Below are 17,964 nucleotides of genomic sequence, written 5' to 3' on the forward strand. Positions count from 1 at the left end.
CTCTGTTTGTCTCTATTTCCTCAACTGTAAAATGGGAATAATAATAGGGCCTAACTTCATGAGGTGTTGTGAGGATCAAATGGTATATTTGTAAAATGCTTAGCATAGTGCCTGGCATATAGTAGAGAAAAAGCTTAAAATAATTTTTTCTTTCCTTTCTTCTTTCATTCTTTATTTTAAAACTTGACCCACCCCTACCTTAGAATTAGAAATTTAGAGTGTAAATTAACTTTGTAAGCCATCTGGTTGAACTGTCTCATTTTATAGATGAGGAAACTGAGTCCCAGAGAGGTTAAGTGACTGACCAAGGTAACACAGGTCGTAAGTAAGGCCAGAGGCTATCTTTTGCCCTTTTTTTTTGTATCTTAACCTAGTGCCTGGCACATGCTTAACTAATGTTTATTGATGGATTGATTAAAATAATGGAAGCAGTATTTGAATCCAGATGTTATGCTTATAAAACCAGTGTTCTTTCCACTCTGGTATATTGTCTTTTCCCTCTAATGCAGCAGACTTAGATATTTCACACAAAATGAGTTGGATGAAACATTTTAATATACTTTCTTCCATACAGCGAATGAAGGAAACCATGCACAGTTTTCACTTTGAAAAGTTAGGCCATAAAAAAATCCATTAAAAATGAAGGTGGAAAAATCTTTTTTCATTATAGATGAGAAGAGCAGAATATCTCTCTTAGACATCTCTCTTCTTTGGGGCCACACAATTATAGTCACGCAACTTGGGCTCTTTCATCTCTATCACCAAGGAAGTTCTTAATTAAATTTCTGGAATCTTTACAAATAACAAGTAGGTATTAGTCCTCGAGGCTCAATGTATATTAGACAGCAAAGCTTTTTATCCACATTTCCCCTCTGACTGCTTTACTAATGTGTAGAACATTCAGATATTATTTTAGTGCAATAAGTGACCTGTTTGGTGAAACCTCTTCACAATTACTCATTCAATATTTGAGCTAAGCACATGGGGCCAGCTGAGGGAAGGGGAAACTCCAGAAAATAGGGAATTCAATTATTTTCCAATCTTGTCTTTCCCAAGAGGAATGAATACTAGACATACATACATACAGAGTTTTATTAATACACAAAGATGGAGAGATTAATATTTGTTCACTTTCCATTTAATATGAGTTTGGAGTTCACTTAATGATCACATCTGGGACTCACAGGAATGATATGACTTACCAAAGCTATCAGCTAGTATATAGCAGTGCTGTGATTCAGGTCTGTCTTCATATCTCACATTCCAAATTCTATTGTGCTATACTGGCACTGTGTTTACTTTAATATGTCAGTGGATCTGAGATACCATCTATGTGTTATTTCCTTTGGTAGTGTTGATCACTATCTCTCCTTGCTCCTTCTTGCCTATGCAATTCTCTAAAACCTTCACAGAGGGTCTGCCTAACATGCCTCAGGACTTTTTTTTAGACCTATAAGCATAGTTCTGTAAGGAGGTAAGAGTGGGGGGAGTGGAAAATCCCCTCCCTTTTCTGCTCAGTTGATGTAAACAGGATGGTCCTGTACGTTAGCAAGGTGTTTACAGTATATAAATAGAGATGAGTTATGCTAACAAGGTGTCAATACCCTACTATCCTTTTACAAAGTAGGAATATCCTTCTTAGCAGAACCCAAAGGGGCGATAGCCTTTGACCATCCAAAAATGAAATATTTTTTAATAGTGAAGATTCTTATTGAGAGGCATATGCCCCTTTTAACAAATGGAAAGTCAGTTGTAGAGAGTTTGAGGCACAAAGAGCAGAGAAACACACTAGACTGACACTGATTCAGGGAGGTAGACTCTGAACACCAGAAACAAGGAACATGACCTTTAAAGCCAAGGAAGTAGTCAAATATGGACTAAACAGAGAGCTGGCCCTATCAACCAAAAGCTATCTATAGAGATGATCAGCCCTTGGAATATCAGATGAGCAATGTGCTGGCAGGAATATTGCACTTAGTGGGAGGTTTTTTTTTTTGAGGACTCTACTAGAAGAGAAAGCATATCAAGGTTTTGCAGTATTGTTAGTTACTTTGGCCATTTTCATTCCCTACAGGTATGTATATGCCTCTCTACCACTGTACTCTGTTTTGGCTCACTTTTCCATTGATACTATGTATATTTTGAGAACATGCCACTCAATTTATAGGCAAAATATTTTATAGCTTCGATTTTGCTATGTCATTTTAATAGATTATATTGTATCTTTGAGTTAATTGTGTCTTGTGACTAAATATTAATGGGACAATTACTGGAGTGGAGTGTGACTATGGTACTATCAATACATTTCCATAATGTTGTGAGAGTAGTTGTTCATTTGCGCACCTTACTTATATACCTGTGAGGACCAAATAGGAGGAAGTAGCACAGAGAGGGTGCTATGTATGAATAACAAAGAACTATGTAAACTATCAGTTATGGTTCACTGTATTTTTAAAAAATGCATATTTTATTTCATTTTTATTTTTGAATTTTTCTCCAATTTTCTCCCCCTCACTTTCCCTCCTTCACCATTTGTGAAAGCAAGAACAAAGCCCATTAAAATATGTAGTAAATAAAAACAAATTCCTGCATTAGCCATGCCCAAATCTCAATCCCCTCATTCTTTTTCTCATTGTTTTCATTGCTCTGATCACAGTATTTAAGTCTTTGAAAATCATTTGTCCTTATATTATTATTATATAAATACTTCTCTTTGTTTTGTTCACTTGACTTTGTTTTTTTTTCCTCGTTAAATACTTGTTTATTGGGAAAAAGTGGGCTGAGGAGGGGTCACTAGATTAACTAGAAAGTAACAATACCACACAAGTTAGAAGTAATGGGAAAGGGCAGCACAAAGCTCTGGGATCTCATCCTCTTCCTGGACTGTGAGGGATGGCCTGGAGCATTAGGGCATACCCAGATGGAAGGCCTTGACTTGGTAGGCATAATTAGAGACAAAGAAAGACTCACTGTCTGCAGCTCCTGACTTTACACTTGGAATATACTTGCCTTGAGATTGGCTGTTAGCCGTGGCCTGCTTAATTTATTCCTCTTGGACAGCCTGGACATTTTCCTTCTTTCCACTCCAGGTATTGAGGGCAGATGCCTGCAAGGGTTGGCCATAAGAAAAGGTCAGGGCCCATGGCTTGTGCAAGGGGCAGGAGTTGATGGCATTGAGGTTGATGCAGGCATCCTATTCACTCTGAACCCCACACAGGAAGGTGATACCAGTGACTGCAGGAGGCATAGGCTGGCAAAGGGCAGTGACAGTTGCCATTGCGATCTCCTTATGTGAATACTTCTGGGTACAGGCATGGCCATGGGTGACCATGTTAGGCTTCAGCAAGGTCCTTTTCAGATAGACATGGTGGTCACTCAGAGCTTTGTAGAGAGTAGCCAGGACCTTCTCAGTGACATACTGGCAACACTTCAGATCATGTTCTCCATCAGAGAGGATCTCTGGCTCCACAATGGGGACAATGCCATTCTGCTGGCAAATGCTGGCATATCAGGCCAGCACATTAACATTCTCCATGGTGGCAAGTGGGGAAGGTGTATTATTACCAATCTTCAGTACAACACACCACTTGGCAAAGTCAGCTCCATCCTTCTTGTACTGGGCACAGTGCTCACTCAGCCCATCCAGAACTTGGATGGTAGTCTTGCCATTGGTCCCTGCCAGGGACCTTTGTCCACCTTGATGCCCACAAAGCCACTCTGCCTTTATGACTTTGGGGAAAGGATGACCATTATTGGCTTTCTGGTAAAGTGTCTCAAGGAAAAGGATAACACCTCCAATACAGGAGTTTGCTTGATCATCTGCTGTCAGAAGTAACTGCCTAAAGAGGTGAAGATTTTCCTCTGTGTTCTAAGTTTCAGTGGGCTGCAGCCAGTTTGCAATGCTACCAGTGGACTCATCTGCTGCCAAGATTCCCTTGCCCAGAGCAACAATTTGATGAGCTATATCAGTTCTTTCTTTTGTTCTAGTGTCAATGCTATGTATTGGCAGGATATGTTTTCCTTGGCTGTGCTGGTAGTTTCCTCACCTCCAGAAGCAGGGCTGTGGGCCTCAGTGGTGGGCTTACAGGCAGAAAGCAGACCAGTTATGGTCAAGAACCGAACTTCTGCCATTCACTTTGCTTTGTATCAGTTCATACATTTCTTCACACTTTTCTATGAAACTTACCCCTTCCTTCACACACACACATACCATAAGTTGTTCAGTCACTTTCTAAATGATAGATGCACTCTTCAGTTTCTAATTCTTTGATATCACAAGGGAGCTCCTATAAACGTCTTCATACCTGTAGGTCCTGTTTCTCTCTCTTTGATCTCTTTGTAGTATAGACACAGTAGTGGTATCAATGGGTCAAAAGGTATGCAAAGATTAATAATATAATTACTCTTCAAGAGCACAGTTTCAAATTACTTTCCAGAAGAGTTGGACCAGTTTACAACTCCACCAACAATGCATAAATGTACCTGCTTTTTTACAAAAATTTGTCATTTTCCTTTATGTTTAACTACCAACCAAATGACTATGAGGTCATATTCCAGAGGTGTTTTAATTTGTTTATCTAAATATCAGTGATTTGAAGACAGTAGAGTAAAAAAACAGTGACTGCTTGAGTTTTCCCCAAAACCCCTCCAAATACCTGTAGAAAATGCCTCTCAACAAATTCTAAACCAAAAAAATCCAGAAAAAGACTGAGTGAAACAAATTTCCTGCCCAAGGTAACCTGGATGATTGATCAGAAAGGTGTATCTCACCAGGCAGGGAGAGGAAAACAATTCAGCATGTGTGCGCAGGCAAAACAAGCCTCAGCAAACCTGGAGCAGGCCTCAGAGGACTGAATCACCGGCAGCTGTGGTGGTTTCCAGACTTCTCAACCCACAAATACCAAAGACAACTTAGAGGGTCAGCAGGAAAAGCCTGTGACTGAGGTAAGAGACAAACTTGGTCCCAGCCCTAGTCCCTGGAACAGCCCTGGGGTAGTGGCTACTTCTGAAGCTCCTGGCCCACACAGACTGAGGGGAAATTGAGTGACTGCTGAGAGGGCAATTGCAGAGATCTCTTTGCTGGAGCAGGATTCTCTAGCTTTGCCCATACTTAGATTCTGAATGGCTATCCTGGGGCGAGGAGGAATGCTGGTGTGGTGTAGCTTGTAGTGGTGGTGAAGAGGAAATCCTCCTCAGAGTTCAAGGCAGAAAACAGTGCTTCTGATCACTCACAGAACACAGCACAGGCCAGGAAAGGCATAAACATCTTGCCCCTTAGCATACCACCTTGGAAGAATTGAAAATTTACAGGTCCCTGGAAGTATATCTGAAAACAGCTGCACAAAACTCTCAAAGCTTAGACAGTACATTCTCCACACTGGAAGCAGACTCCTACCTTAACAAAGAGTTTATAACTCGAGTAATTGGCTGGGATCATGCACAAACCTTGCAAAAGACATCAGGCCATAGAATCTTTCTTTGTTGACAAAGAAGATGGAAACATAACAACTATGAGAAGACAACAAAGTCAAATCTCCTACATCCAAAGTGTCCAAGAAAAATATGAATTGGTCCCAGGCCATGAAAGAGCTGAAAAGGGATTTTGAGAACCCAAGTAAGTGGAGTAGAGGAAAAACTGGAAGAGAAATGAGAGTGATGCAAGAAAATCATGAAAAACAAGTCAACAGCTTGCTAAAGGAGACCCAAAAATATACTGAAGAAAAAAAAAATCTTAAAAAATAGCCTAACCCAAATGGCAAAAGAGGTCCAAAAAGCCAACGAGGAGAAAAATGCCCTAAAAAGAAAAATTGGACAAATGGAAAAGGAAGTCCAAAAGACTACTGAAGAAAATACTTCCTTAAAAATTAGAATAGAGCAATTGGAAGCTAGTGACTTTATGAGAAATCAAGACACTGTAAAACAAATACAAAAAAATGAAAAAATAGAAAACAATGTGAAATATCTCATTGGAAAAACAACTGACCTGGAAAATAGATCCAGGAGAGAGAATTTAAAAATTATTGGACTATCTGGAAGCCATGATCAAAAAAAAGAGCCTAGACATCATCTTTCAAGAAATTATCAAGGAAAACTGCCCTAATATTTTAGAATCAGAGGGCAAAATAGAAATTGAAAGAATCCACCGATCACCTCCTGAAAGAGATCCCCAAAGGAAAACTCCTAGGAATATTGTAGCCAAATTCCAGAATTCCCAGGTCAAGAAGAAAATATTGCAGGCAGCAAGAAAGAAATAATTCAAGAATTGTGGAAACACAATCAGGATAACACAAGATTTAGCAGCTTCTACATTGAGGGACCAGAGGGCATGGAGTATGATATTCCACAGGGCAAAGGAGATAGGATTACAACCAACAATTACATACCCAGCAAAACTGAGTATAATCTTTCAGGGTAAAAAATGGTCATTCAGGGGCAGCTAGGTGGCACAGGAGATAGAGCTCCAGGCTTGGAGTCAGGAGGACCGGTTCAAATCTGGCCGTAGACACTTGATATTTACTAGCTGTGTGACCCTGGGCAAGTTACTTAACCCAATTGCCTAGCCAAAAAAAAAAAGGTCATTCAATGAAATAGGAGACTTTAAAGCATTCCTGAGGAAAAGACCATAGTTGAATATAAAATTTGACTTCCAAATACAAGACTCAAGTGAAACATGGAAGAGGTAAACAGAAAAGAGAAATCATAAGAAACTTATTAAGGTTGAACTGTTTATATTCCTACACAGAAAGATGATTTTTGTAACTCATGAGTCCTTTGTCAGTATTAGGGTAGTGGGAGGGAAAAAATTATATGTGTGTATAGATAGATAGGGGGCACAGGGTGAGTTGAAGATGAAGGGGTGATATCTGGAAAATAAAATTAAGGGGTGAGAAAAGATTATGTTGGGAGGAGAGAGGGAGAAGTAGAATGGGGTAAATTATCTCACATAAAACAAACAAGAAAAGACTTTTATATTGGAAGGGAAATGGGGGAAGGTGAGACAGAATAAGTGAATCTTATTCTCATAGGATTTGGCTTAAGGAGGGAATAACATATACAATGGCGTATGGAAATCTGTCTTACTTTACAGGAAAATAAGTGGGGAAGGGGACAAGAGAGCAGGGAGATGGCAGAGGGGAAGGCAGATTGGGGGAGGTAATCAGAAGCAAACACTTCTGAGGAGGAACAGAGTCAAAAGAGAGAATAGAATACATGAGGGTTAGATTATGATGAAGGGAAATATACTCAGTTTTTCAAAGCACGACTACTATGGAAGTGTTTTGCATGACTACACATCTATAACCTGTAGGTGAGGGTAGGTGGGGAGGAAGGAAGGGAGAAAATTTGTAAACCCAAAGTTTTAAAAACACATGTTAAAAATTTAAAAAATAAATAAAAATAAAAAAAGAACAAGAAAATTTAGCAGAAAATCAAAAAGAAAAAAAAATAAAGAAAGAAATGACTATACAGACCAGTTCCTCATAATGAAAACTTTCTTTGTAAGTACCAGCAATACTTTGTACAACAGGCTGAAAATGTCTATGAACCTTTATTTTCTCTCATTATACTTATAAACAGAGTGTCCCAACAATCTTGTTGAAGTTTTAAATTTTAAAAGTGTATACCCTTAAACTATAAATTAAATCTATAAATCTGAATTATGTATTGCAGAATGTCCCAAAAAGTCTTAGTGTAATGTCATAAGCTATCTTGGTCTACAGATTTAAGTATTTTGTTTTGATAGACTAGCTATCTTAGATTTTTAATCAAGCAGTGAACCTGATTGTTCCTTTGTGTTTATGCCATTAGCTAATAATAAATTATGAATTGAGAGAGGTGCATCAACTTCAGGATATCATTTAGAGCACAAAGAATAATGAAGCCTTTAGTGTAAGCTCAAATTTATGAAGAACTTAAATGGAAAATTATCTATTTCAGAGAAAATCTGGCTAATTTGAATCTTTGCTGTTAAGAAATAGTCTAATCATACAAGCAGATGATCTTAGAGATAGTGTAAAGCAGCTCCCATTTTATAGATGGGAGAACCCAGAGAGCTTAAGTGACTTGCTCAAGGTCACTTAGGTAGTAACAGAGAAAGAATTTCACATCACATCTTTACATACACACACACACACACACACACACACACACACACACTTATATGTATAGCTAATTATAAACATCCTTTCTGTATTTGATCTTCTTGGGCATAAAACCTTTGGGTAAAAGATGAAGAGTTTAGTCATTTTTCTAGAATAAATCCCACTTGAATTCCAAAACAGTTGAAAATTTCCAGATTAGCTCCATCAACAGTATATTGTGTGTTAGTCTTCCCAGAGACCTTCCAACATTGATGTTAGGTGAAACTTCAGAATTATTTTAATTTAATTTCTTCTTTTTCATAGTGATTGACATTTTTCATGTGGTTTGTTATAGTTTTCAATTTTTCTTTTGAAAACCACTTGAACTCAGGAACTATATGAAGACAATTACAAAACATTTTTCACACAAATAAAGTCAGATCTAAATAATTGGAAAAAGAATAGTTGCTCATGGGTAACCTGAGCTAATACAATAAAAATGACAATTCTACTTAAGATAATTTACTTATTCAGTGCCATGCCAATCATACCACTAAAAATTATTTTATAAAGCTAGAAAAAATAATAAGAAAATTCATTTGGAATAGCAAAAGATCCAGAATATCAAGGGAACTAATGAAAAGAAATGCAGGGGAAGGTGACCTAGCCATTCCAGATCTTAAACTGTATTATAAAGCAGCAAAGACCAAAATTACTTGGTACTGGCTAAGAAATAGAGAGGTGGATCAGTGAAATAGGTTAGCTATACAAGGCACAGTAGTTATTGACTATAATAATCTACTATTTGATAAACCCACAGACCTCAGCTTATGGGATAAGAACTCACTATTTGACAAAAACTGTTGGGAAAACTAGAAAAGAGTATGGCAGAAATTAGGTATACACCAAAACCTCACACTATATACCAAAATAAAGTCAACATACGTTCATGATTTAGATATAAAGGCTCATACTATAAGCAAATTGGGAGATCAAGGAATAGTTTGTCAGTTTTATGGAGAAACAGAGGAATTCATGACCAAACAGTAGATAGAGAACATTATGAAACGCAAAATGGATAATTTTGATTACACTGAATTGAAAAGTTTTTGCACAAACAAAGCCAACACATCTAAGATTAGGAGGGAGGAAGAAAACTGGGACAGAATTTTTACAACCAGTATCTCTAACAAAAGCCTCATTTCTAAAATACATAGAGAATTAAGTCAAATTTTTTAGAATAGAAGTCATTCCCCAATTGATAAATGGTTAAAAGATATGAGCAGGCAGTTTTCAGATGAAGAAATTAAAGCCATCTATAGTCATATGAAAAAATGCCCTAAATCACTATTGATTAGAGAAATGCAAATCAAAACAGCTCTGAGGTACCGTATCACACCTATCAGATTGGCCAACATGACAAAACAATAAAATGATACATGTAGGAGAAGTGGGAAAATTGGAACATCAATGCATTGTTGGTGGAGTTTTACAATGATGCAACCATTTTGGAAAGCAATTTGGAACTACACCCAAAGAGCTATAAAAATGTGCATGCCCTTTTACTCAGCAATAGCACTTCTAGGGCTATATCCCAAAGAGATCATACAAATGGGAAAAAGGATCCACATGTACAAAAATATTTATAGTAACTCTTTTTGTGGTGGCAAAGAATTGGAAATTGAGAGGATGCCCATCAATTGGGGAATGGCTGAACAAGTTGTGGTATATGAATGTAATGGAGTACTACTGAACTATAGGAAATGAAGAGCAGGTGGACTTCAGAAAAACAGGGAAAGACTTATATGGACTTGTGAGTGCTTAGTGAAGTGAACAGAACCAGGAGAAAGTTGTTCATGGTACACAGACTTAGCCCTTCTCAGCAATGAAAGGATCAAAGATATCTCCAAAGGCCTCATGTTGGAAAATGCTATCCGTATCCAAAGAAAGAACTATGGAGTTCGAAAACACATTGAAACATAATATTTGCTGGTTTATTTCTTCTGTTTTGTTTTGCTTTCACTTTCTTGTGGTTCCTCCTATTGGTTCTAATTCTTCCTTACAACATCGCCAATGTGAACATATGTTTAATTGGAATGTGTGTGTGTGTGTGTGTGTGTGTGTGTATATATATATATATATATATTACATATATATATATATATATATATATATATATATATATTTATAGCCTATATCAGATTGTGTTCTGACTTGGGAAGGGAGGTGGGGAGGGAAAGGTAGAAAAAATTAAAACTCAAAAGCTTATGGAACTGATTGTTGATAAATAAAAATTAAAAAAAACCACTTCATTATATCCTTGGACCACTTAACTTCTGGGAAATAGCTCTTGATTTTAAATATGCATGTTAGCTCACTATATATTTTGCATATCACAATTCCCCTCTAATTTAGAGTGCCAAGAAACACCTCCATATCACACATATACGTACACTGCACCCTAAATTTTCTTGTACTTTTCATCCTTGGGATTCCTCTTATTGGCTTTTTAAAGTATGTACTTAATCAAGGTGGGTTTTTGTTGTTGTTGTTGTTGTTGCAGGTTTTTTTTTTTGTAATAGCCATGGTTCAAAAATGAACTTCAGTTGAAGCATTGCCTACCAACTCCTCGTGTTTCATAGTGCACTCTATTTTCAGGTTCTTAATGTTTCAGATGTAACATTGAGTGTAAGAAAAGATTTTCTCCTGGTGCTTTAATAATCCATCAGGATCAAAGGTACTTCCTTTCTTGGAACATAGGTTTGCTTTGTAATTGGGTTGTTTATCTCCCCCCACCCAATCCTCCCCAAAAACTCCCCAGAGACATTTAATTGGTTTGCACAGCTCAATTCAAAGCATGTTCCTTTCTCCCTTTGGGGCTACCATTAAACACATGTGCTGTATTGATGGAGATCAAACCAAGAAAACCTGTTGACTTGAAGATTAGCTTTTAATAACACCTACAGCCATTTTCTGTACTTCCCAAGTGCACCAAGCAGGCAGAAAAATGCCTCCAGCTATAAAAGAATAGAACAAAAACATCTCAGCTGGATAGGTTCAGTTCCAGCTGGTCCTGGCTTGTCCATTCTTTATTGCCCTGGAAAGAAAAAGATCACAAAGTTTTTTTCCCCTCATTATTATTATTATTCTTAAAAAGAAAATATGAATGTACTTGTTATGTACATGAGGAATAGAAAATATCATGATAATTTTTGCTTCATTTTAAAATAAGAGTCAGCTTCATTTATTGTAAGGATAAGGATGGCATTCCTTTTCTCAGCCTGTGCCTACAAAATAGCCTTAAATCCAACATAATATTTTCTTTTTTTATTATTGTTTCATCTCTGAAACTTTGACAAAAAATGGTGATGCTATTTTCTCAGACTTCTTTTATTGGAGATATAAAGAACTTATAGTTTACATGAGAATGAATTTTTGTAACATCTTAATGATTTAGACATGTTTTGTGTTTGGTTTTGTGTTTTAATAGTTTCTATTCTTATCTGCAGAGTTTTGAGCAATCAATCTCCTGTTCAGTCAATAACATGTATATATCTATAATGCACAGATAATACTGCAAAATATTATGTGAGACATTGTGGAATACAAAAATGAGTTAGACATACATAGTCCCTCTCTCAAGTCAGTCAGTCAGCAAACATTTGTTAAGGTCTTACTATGAGCCAGGTAGCATAGGGAGAACTCTAACATATGCTACTCTGTGAAACAAGGAACTTTGCAAATTCATAAGGAGAGAATACTTGCAACTGAGATTATCAGAATGTTTCACTGAGGAGGTAATATTTGAGCCAGAAATTAAGGACTGGTAGAATTTAGATAGGTATCTCGACTTAGACCTAGATCAGGAGAATGTTTTAGAGCCTCTTATGTTGTCCTTGTTTTTTTTTTTTGTTGTTGTTGTTGTTTTTTATATAAATTTACTCATTTTTAGTTTTCAATATTCACTTCCACAAGTTTTTGAGTTCCAAATTTCTCACCCCTCTCCCCACCCCAAGATGGCATGCATTCTGAATATCCCTTCCCCTGGTCTGCCTTCTCTTCTATCTCTCCCCACCCCTTCTCTTATCCCCTTCTATTTTCCAGTAGAGCAGGAATAGATTTCTGTACCCCATTTCCTGTATTTCTTATTTCCCAGTTACATGTGAAAACATTTTTTTTTAAAACGTGTGTGTTTTTAAAACTTTGAGTTCCAAATTTTCTCCCTTCCTCCCTCCCCACCCACCCTCATTGAAAAGGCAAGCAACTCAGTATAGGTTGTGCATGTGCAGTTATGCAAAACACTTCCTTAGTAGACATGTTGTGAAAAACTAACTCTATTTCCCTTAATCCTATCCTGCCCTCCCATTTATTCTACTCTTTCTTTTGACCCTGTCCCTCCTCAGAAGTATTTGCTTCTGATTACCCTTTTCCCAATCTGCTCCTCTCTATCACCCGCTCTCTTGTCCCCTTCTCCCCTATTTTCCTGTAGGTAAGACAGATTTCCATACCCAATTGAATGTGTATGTTATTCTCTCCTTAAGCCAAATCCTATGAGAATAAGATTCCTCATTCCCTCTCACCTTCCCCTGTTTCCCCTCCACTGTGAGAGATTTTCTTTTCTGTTTTTTTTTGTGAGATAAATAACCCCATTCTACCTCTCCCTTTCCTCTCCGAGTATCATCCTCTCTCATCCTTAATTTTATTCTCCATATATGACCCCTTAATCTTCAACTCACCCTCTGCCCTCTACCTATCTATCTATACATACAGACAATTTTTTTTCCTTCAACTACTCTAATACTGAAAAAGTTCTCATGAGTTACAAATATCATCTTTCCATGCAGGAATGTAAACAGTTCAATCTTAATAAGTCTCTTATGATTTCTCTTTCCTGTTTACCTCTTCTTGTTCCACTGGAGTCCTGTATTTGAAAGTCAAATTTTCTGTTTAGCTGTGGTCTTTTCATCAGGAATGCTTGAAAGTCCTCTATTTCACTGAATGACCATTTTTTCCCCTGAAGGATTATACTCAGTTTTGCTGGGTAGGTGATTCTTAATTGTAATCCTATCTCCTTTGTCCTCTGGAATATTCCATGACTTCTGGTCCCTTAATGTAGAAGCTGCTAAATCTTGTGTTATCCTGATTGTGCTTCCACAGGACTTGAATTGTTTCCTTCTGGCAGCTTGTAATATTTTCTCCTTGACCTGGGAATGCTGTAATTTGGCTACAATATTCCTAGGAGTTTTCCTTTGGGGATCTCTTTCAGGAGGAGATCTGTGGATTCTTTCAATTTCTATTTTGCCCTCTGGTTCTACTATATCAGGGCAGTTTTCCTTGATAATTTCTTGAAAGATGATGTCTAGGCTCTTTTTTTTGATCATGGCTTCCAGATAGTTCAATAATTTTTAAAGTCAGTGTCTTCCAATTGCTGTATTCTAATTTTTAAAGAAGTATTTTCTTCAGTAATCTTTTGGACTTCCTTTTCCATTTGGCCAGTTTTTCTTTTTAGGGCATTTTTCTCCTCATTGGCTTTTTGGACCTCTTTTGCCATTTGGGTTAGGCTGTTTTTTAAGGTGTTATTTTCTTCAGTATTTTTTGGGGTCTCCTTTAGCAAGCTGTTGACTTGTTTTTTTGATTTTCTTGCATCACTCTCATTTCTCTTCCCCATTTTTCCACTACTTCCCATACTTGCTTCTCAAACTCCCTTTTGAGCCCTTCCAAGGCCTGGGACTGATTCATATTTTTCTTGGAGGCTTTGGATGTAGGAGCTTTGATTTTGTTGTCTTCTTCTGGTTGTGTGTTTTGATCTTCTTTTTCACCAAAGTAAGGTAATATAGTCTGACTCTTTTTGGGCTGCTTGCTCATGATCCCAGCCAATTACTTGAGTTTTAAACTTCTTGTTAAGGTAAGAGTCTGCTTCCAATGTAGAGAGTGTACTGTCCCAAGCTTCAGGGGTTTGTGTAGCTGTTTTCAGAGATACTTGTAGGGACCTGTAAATTTTCAGTTCCTCCAAGGTGGTATGATAAGGGGTGAGGTGTTTACTCCTTTCCTGGCCTGTGACCACAAGTATTCCTTTCTGTCCCGTAACTGTGAGGAGGGATTCCTCTCCACAGCCACTACAAGCTCCACCACGCCAGCGCTCCTCCTCACCCCAGCACTGCCGCCCAGAATTGTGACCCAGATCCACACACCGGCAAAGCAAGAGATTCCTGCCTCAGCACTGGCAAAGAGATCCCTACAGTCCCTCTCTGATCAGCCACTGCATTCCCCCTCAGTCTGTGGGCCAGAAGCTTGGGAAGCAGCTGCGCCCCCCCAACCAGGCCAGGCTCTTGGGGAATGAAGTTGAGACCCTGCCTTCCTCTCTGACCACCGACAGAAACAGACTTTTCCCACTGACCTTCTAAGTTTTCTTTGGAATTTGTGGATTGAGGAGTCTGGAAACCTCCACAGCTGCCCGTGATTCAGTCCTCTGAGGCCTGCTCCAGGTTTGCTGCAGCCTGCATGCCCACGCTGCACTGCACTGCGCTCCCAGCCCGGCGGGATACACCTTTCTGATCAATCATCCAGGTTGTCTGGGGCTGGAAATTTGTTTCATTCTTTTGTTTTTTTTGGTGGGTTCTGCTGCTTCAGAATTTGTTTAGAGCCTTTTTTTATGAGTATTTGGAGGGGTTTGGGGGAGAGCTCAAGCAAGTCACTGCTTTCACTCCTCCATCTTGGCTCCACCCCCCTGTCCTTGTTGATAAGATGGATAGATGTGGTCTAGATAATCATATACTTAGGCAAATTACTAACTGGTTGTATGGCAGTACCCATGATAGTTATTCATGTTTTAATATCATTTTAGAAGGAGATATTCAAGCAAATGCCCGAGAAGCAGGAATTTCTTTTTAACATTTAAAAAAAAATATGTTGGCCAGATTTTCAGATGACACAAATCTGAGAAAGAAAACTAACTTAGAAGACAAAATTTATGATCTTCAAAGATCTTGACAGACTAGCATGTTAGATTAAATCTAGGCAGCTAAGAATTACAGTAGATACAGAAATGGGCCTTCAGTCAGGAAGAAATAAGTTCAAATGTAACCTTAGACACTTACTAGCTATATGACCCCAGGCAAATCATTTACTCTGTTTGCCTCAGTTTCTTCAACTATAATATAGGGACATAGCAGCACTTACCTCCCAGGGTTGTTCTGAAGATCAACTAAGATAATATTTGTAAGATTTTTTGCACAATGCCTGGCACATAGTAAGCATTATATAAATTCTGGCTATTACCATTAACATAAAATACATTAGGGATGAACGAAAATGCTTAATGAGCTAGAAATCAGTGCAAGTATAATATAGGGGAAATATAACAATAGTAGATCCTTGAAAATGATCTGATCTTTTTAGTGGCATGTAAACTAAGTACAAAGTGATATCATTATATGGGGGTCAAAATACTTTGTTATCTAAAGTCTCTTTATGAGAGGCATAGTATCAGAGAACAGAGAGATAGTGATAGTTTACTGAAAATTTTCCCTGATAAGACCACTTCTGAAGAATTGTTCACCAAGTTTCAAGAATGACTTTGATAAGCATGATTATGCTCACAGGAAGCCAATAATGATGGTACAGCACTGACTCAAGATCAGCTGGAGGAATCAGCGATGTTTAATCTAACGAGAAGGTACAAGGCTATTATGGTCACTATTTTCAAGGATTTGAGATCTGTTTTGTTGAGAAGGTATTCTTTTCCTTGTCTATGGAGAGATTGGGGGTGGGGACTTATGAGCAATGGGCTAAGTTGCAGAGGGAAATTTGAGTTCAATATAGGAATGAACCTTCTGAAATCAGAGCTCTCTAAATATGGAATAGGCTGCCTTCTCCTTTATTGGAGGTCTTTATAAAGGGCTTAATGTCTACTTCTTGGGTGACTTGTAGAAGGGAAACTTGTTCAGGTGTAGGTTAGATTAGATGGACTTTGAGATGATTATTTTTGAATCTAGGATTTGGGGATTTCATGTAAAACAGCAAAGAACATTCTAAATAAGTGATTCCCTCTTTGTAGTCTTTGTCCCCTTTTAAGTCTTATGTTTTATCCTTAAAATGGTGGGAGATGTCATGAATAGTTTAAGGACAGAGAAAGGCATGCTGTGGAAATTCTTTTAGTTAAAAAAAAATTAAACAATTTCATTCCCCTTGCTTCACCCACTCACTCAAAACTAAATTAAGGGGAGTCAAAAACATGATAGGTTGGAATAAATCAGAAATATCAATCACTTCTCTGGATTGGATTATTCAAATTATTTAAACATTTTCTTATTCTATTTGGAAATGAAGCTTTGGCTTCTTAAAAGCCAAAGTCCAAGTAAGAACTAATAATATGGAACCTTGTTCTGTTACAAAAATCATGTTTTCTTTTTTCTTAACAGCAGAGAAAATGTTCATGCATGAGTTCATGAGTGAGTCCACAGAAATTGTAGTCTGATGCCTTGCTGAGTGAAAATGAGTTTTCAAGTTTATACCAGTGGGCTACAAGCTCTGAGAGGACTTCTCAAGTTAAATGAATAAATGAAAATGCATTTAATAAACATTAAGTGTGAAGCATTGTGGTAAACCCTTTGGGATACAAATACAGTATTAGGGTTCTTTCACAAAGTAACTTCCTTTCTAAAAAGAGGTGACAACATATATAGAGGGATTTTGACAAGGGAGGGCGATTTAGGTTAAGATGTCATATGACTGACGTCTCTGCCTCTTCCAGGGCCAAGTCTAGTTTTGATTTGATATAGTTTCAGAGCTAAAAGGAAGATGCGGGGACAGGAAGAAGAGATGGCAAAGAGATGGCCTGGGGAGAATGTCAGTAGTTAGTCAGGTGTTGTTTGATTATAACAAACCAGTTTTTAGTTTGAGCCTACTGTACTAATACAACTCAGGCATTTTGTGAATATTAAGAATTTGGGGCTTGGAACTGCCATGATATTACACTCTCATGTTTCATTGTTTTGTGGCAATGACCCAAGTTTCTTGAAGCTTATGTCAATGGAACAGAGGCCCTGTCAGGCACTGCCATGGTGAAAAGGATGTGAGTCCATCCCAGTGAAAGATTCTTTGGGCATTCTGAGGCCCAGCCAAGTTAAACACGGAGAGATTCTGCAAGTAGTCTGATTACTTATTTATGCTTTGGTCGTGGTTGAACAAGGCACAAAGCAAAACACAAAATGACCCTTGATCATATATGGCCCCATTCCATTTCTGCAATGATGATGGAAGAGTAGCAGAAAAAGAGGCAAAGAGAGGACTGTCTTATAGAATATTTATAAATATTAACTGTAGGTATTAAAATTAGAGATTCTTGAACAATGAGTATATTGCTTACTAGAATAGGAATTCTTAGTGTGTGTTTGTGTGTGTGTGTGTGTGTGTGTGTGTGTGTGCACGCGTGCATGTGTGTGATTGACTGCTTTGGCAGTCTAGTTAAGCTTCTGGAACACTTTTCATAGTAATAATTTCAAATAATTGAAAGAAACTTATTTTAAATTAGAAGTTACTGAAACTAAATCTACATATCGATATAATATGGCCGATTGGTGGCAGAGTGGGTGCAGTATAGACCAGGAAGCACTAAGACCTCAGACGCTTCCAAGCTATGTGACCCTATGCAAGTCATTTAAGTTCTTACTGTCACAAATTTTTCATTTGTAAAATGGGAACCTATCTCATAGTACTGTTATAAGGACCAATTGAGATATTGCCTCTGTTTCTGTCTTTTTCTTCCTGCCTATTTGTCTCTTTTTTTCTCTATTTCTCTGCCTATCTGCTTCTTCCTCTGTCTCAATATTCTCTGTCTCTGTCTCTGTCTCTGTCTCTCTCTCTCTCTCTCTTTCTCTCTCTCTCT

At 37.8% G+C, this 17,964-nt stretch overlaps 1 pseudogene; it reads right to left on the reverse strand.

The window, feature by feature from the left end:
• Positions 1–2,905: 2,905 nt before the first annotated feature.
• Positions 2,906–4,131, reverse strand: LOC110220433 (fructose-bisphosphate aldolase A pseudogene; annotated as a pseudogene).
• Between the last annotated feature and the right edge of the window lie 13,833 nt (positions 4,132–17,964).

The sequence above is a fragment of the Phascolarctos cinereus genome, unplaced genomic scaffold, assembly GCF_003287225.1.
Source record: "Phascolarctos cinereus isolate Bilbo 61053 unplaced genomic scaffold, phaCin_HiC Scaffold_4;HRSCAF=312, whole genome shotgun sequence".
Lineage (NCBI taxonomy): Eukaryota > Metazoa > Chordata > Mammalia > Diprotodontia > Phascolarctidae > Phascolarctos > Phascolarctos cinereus.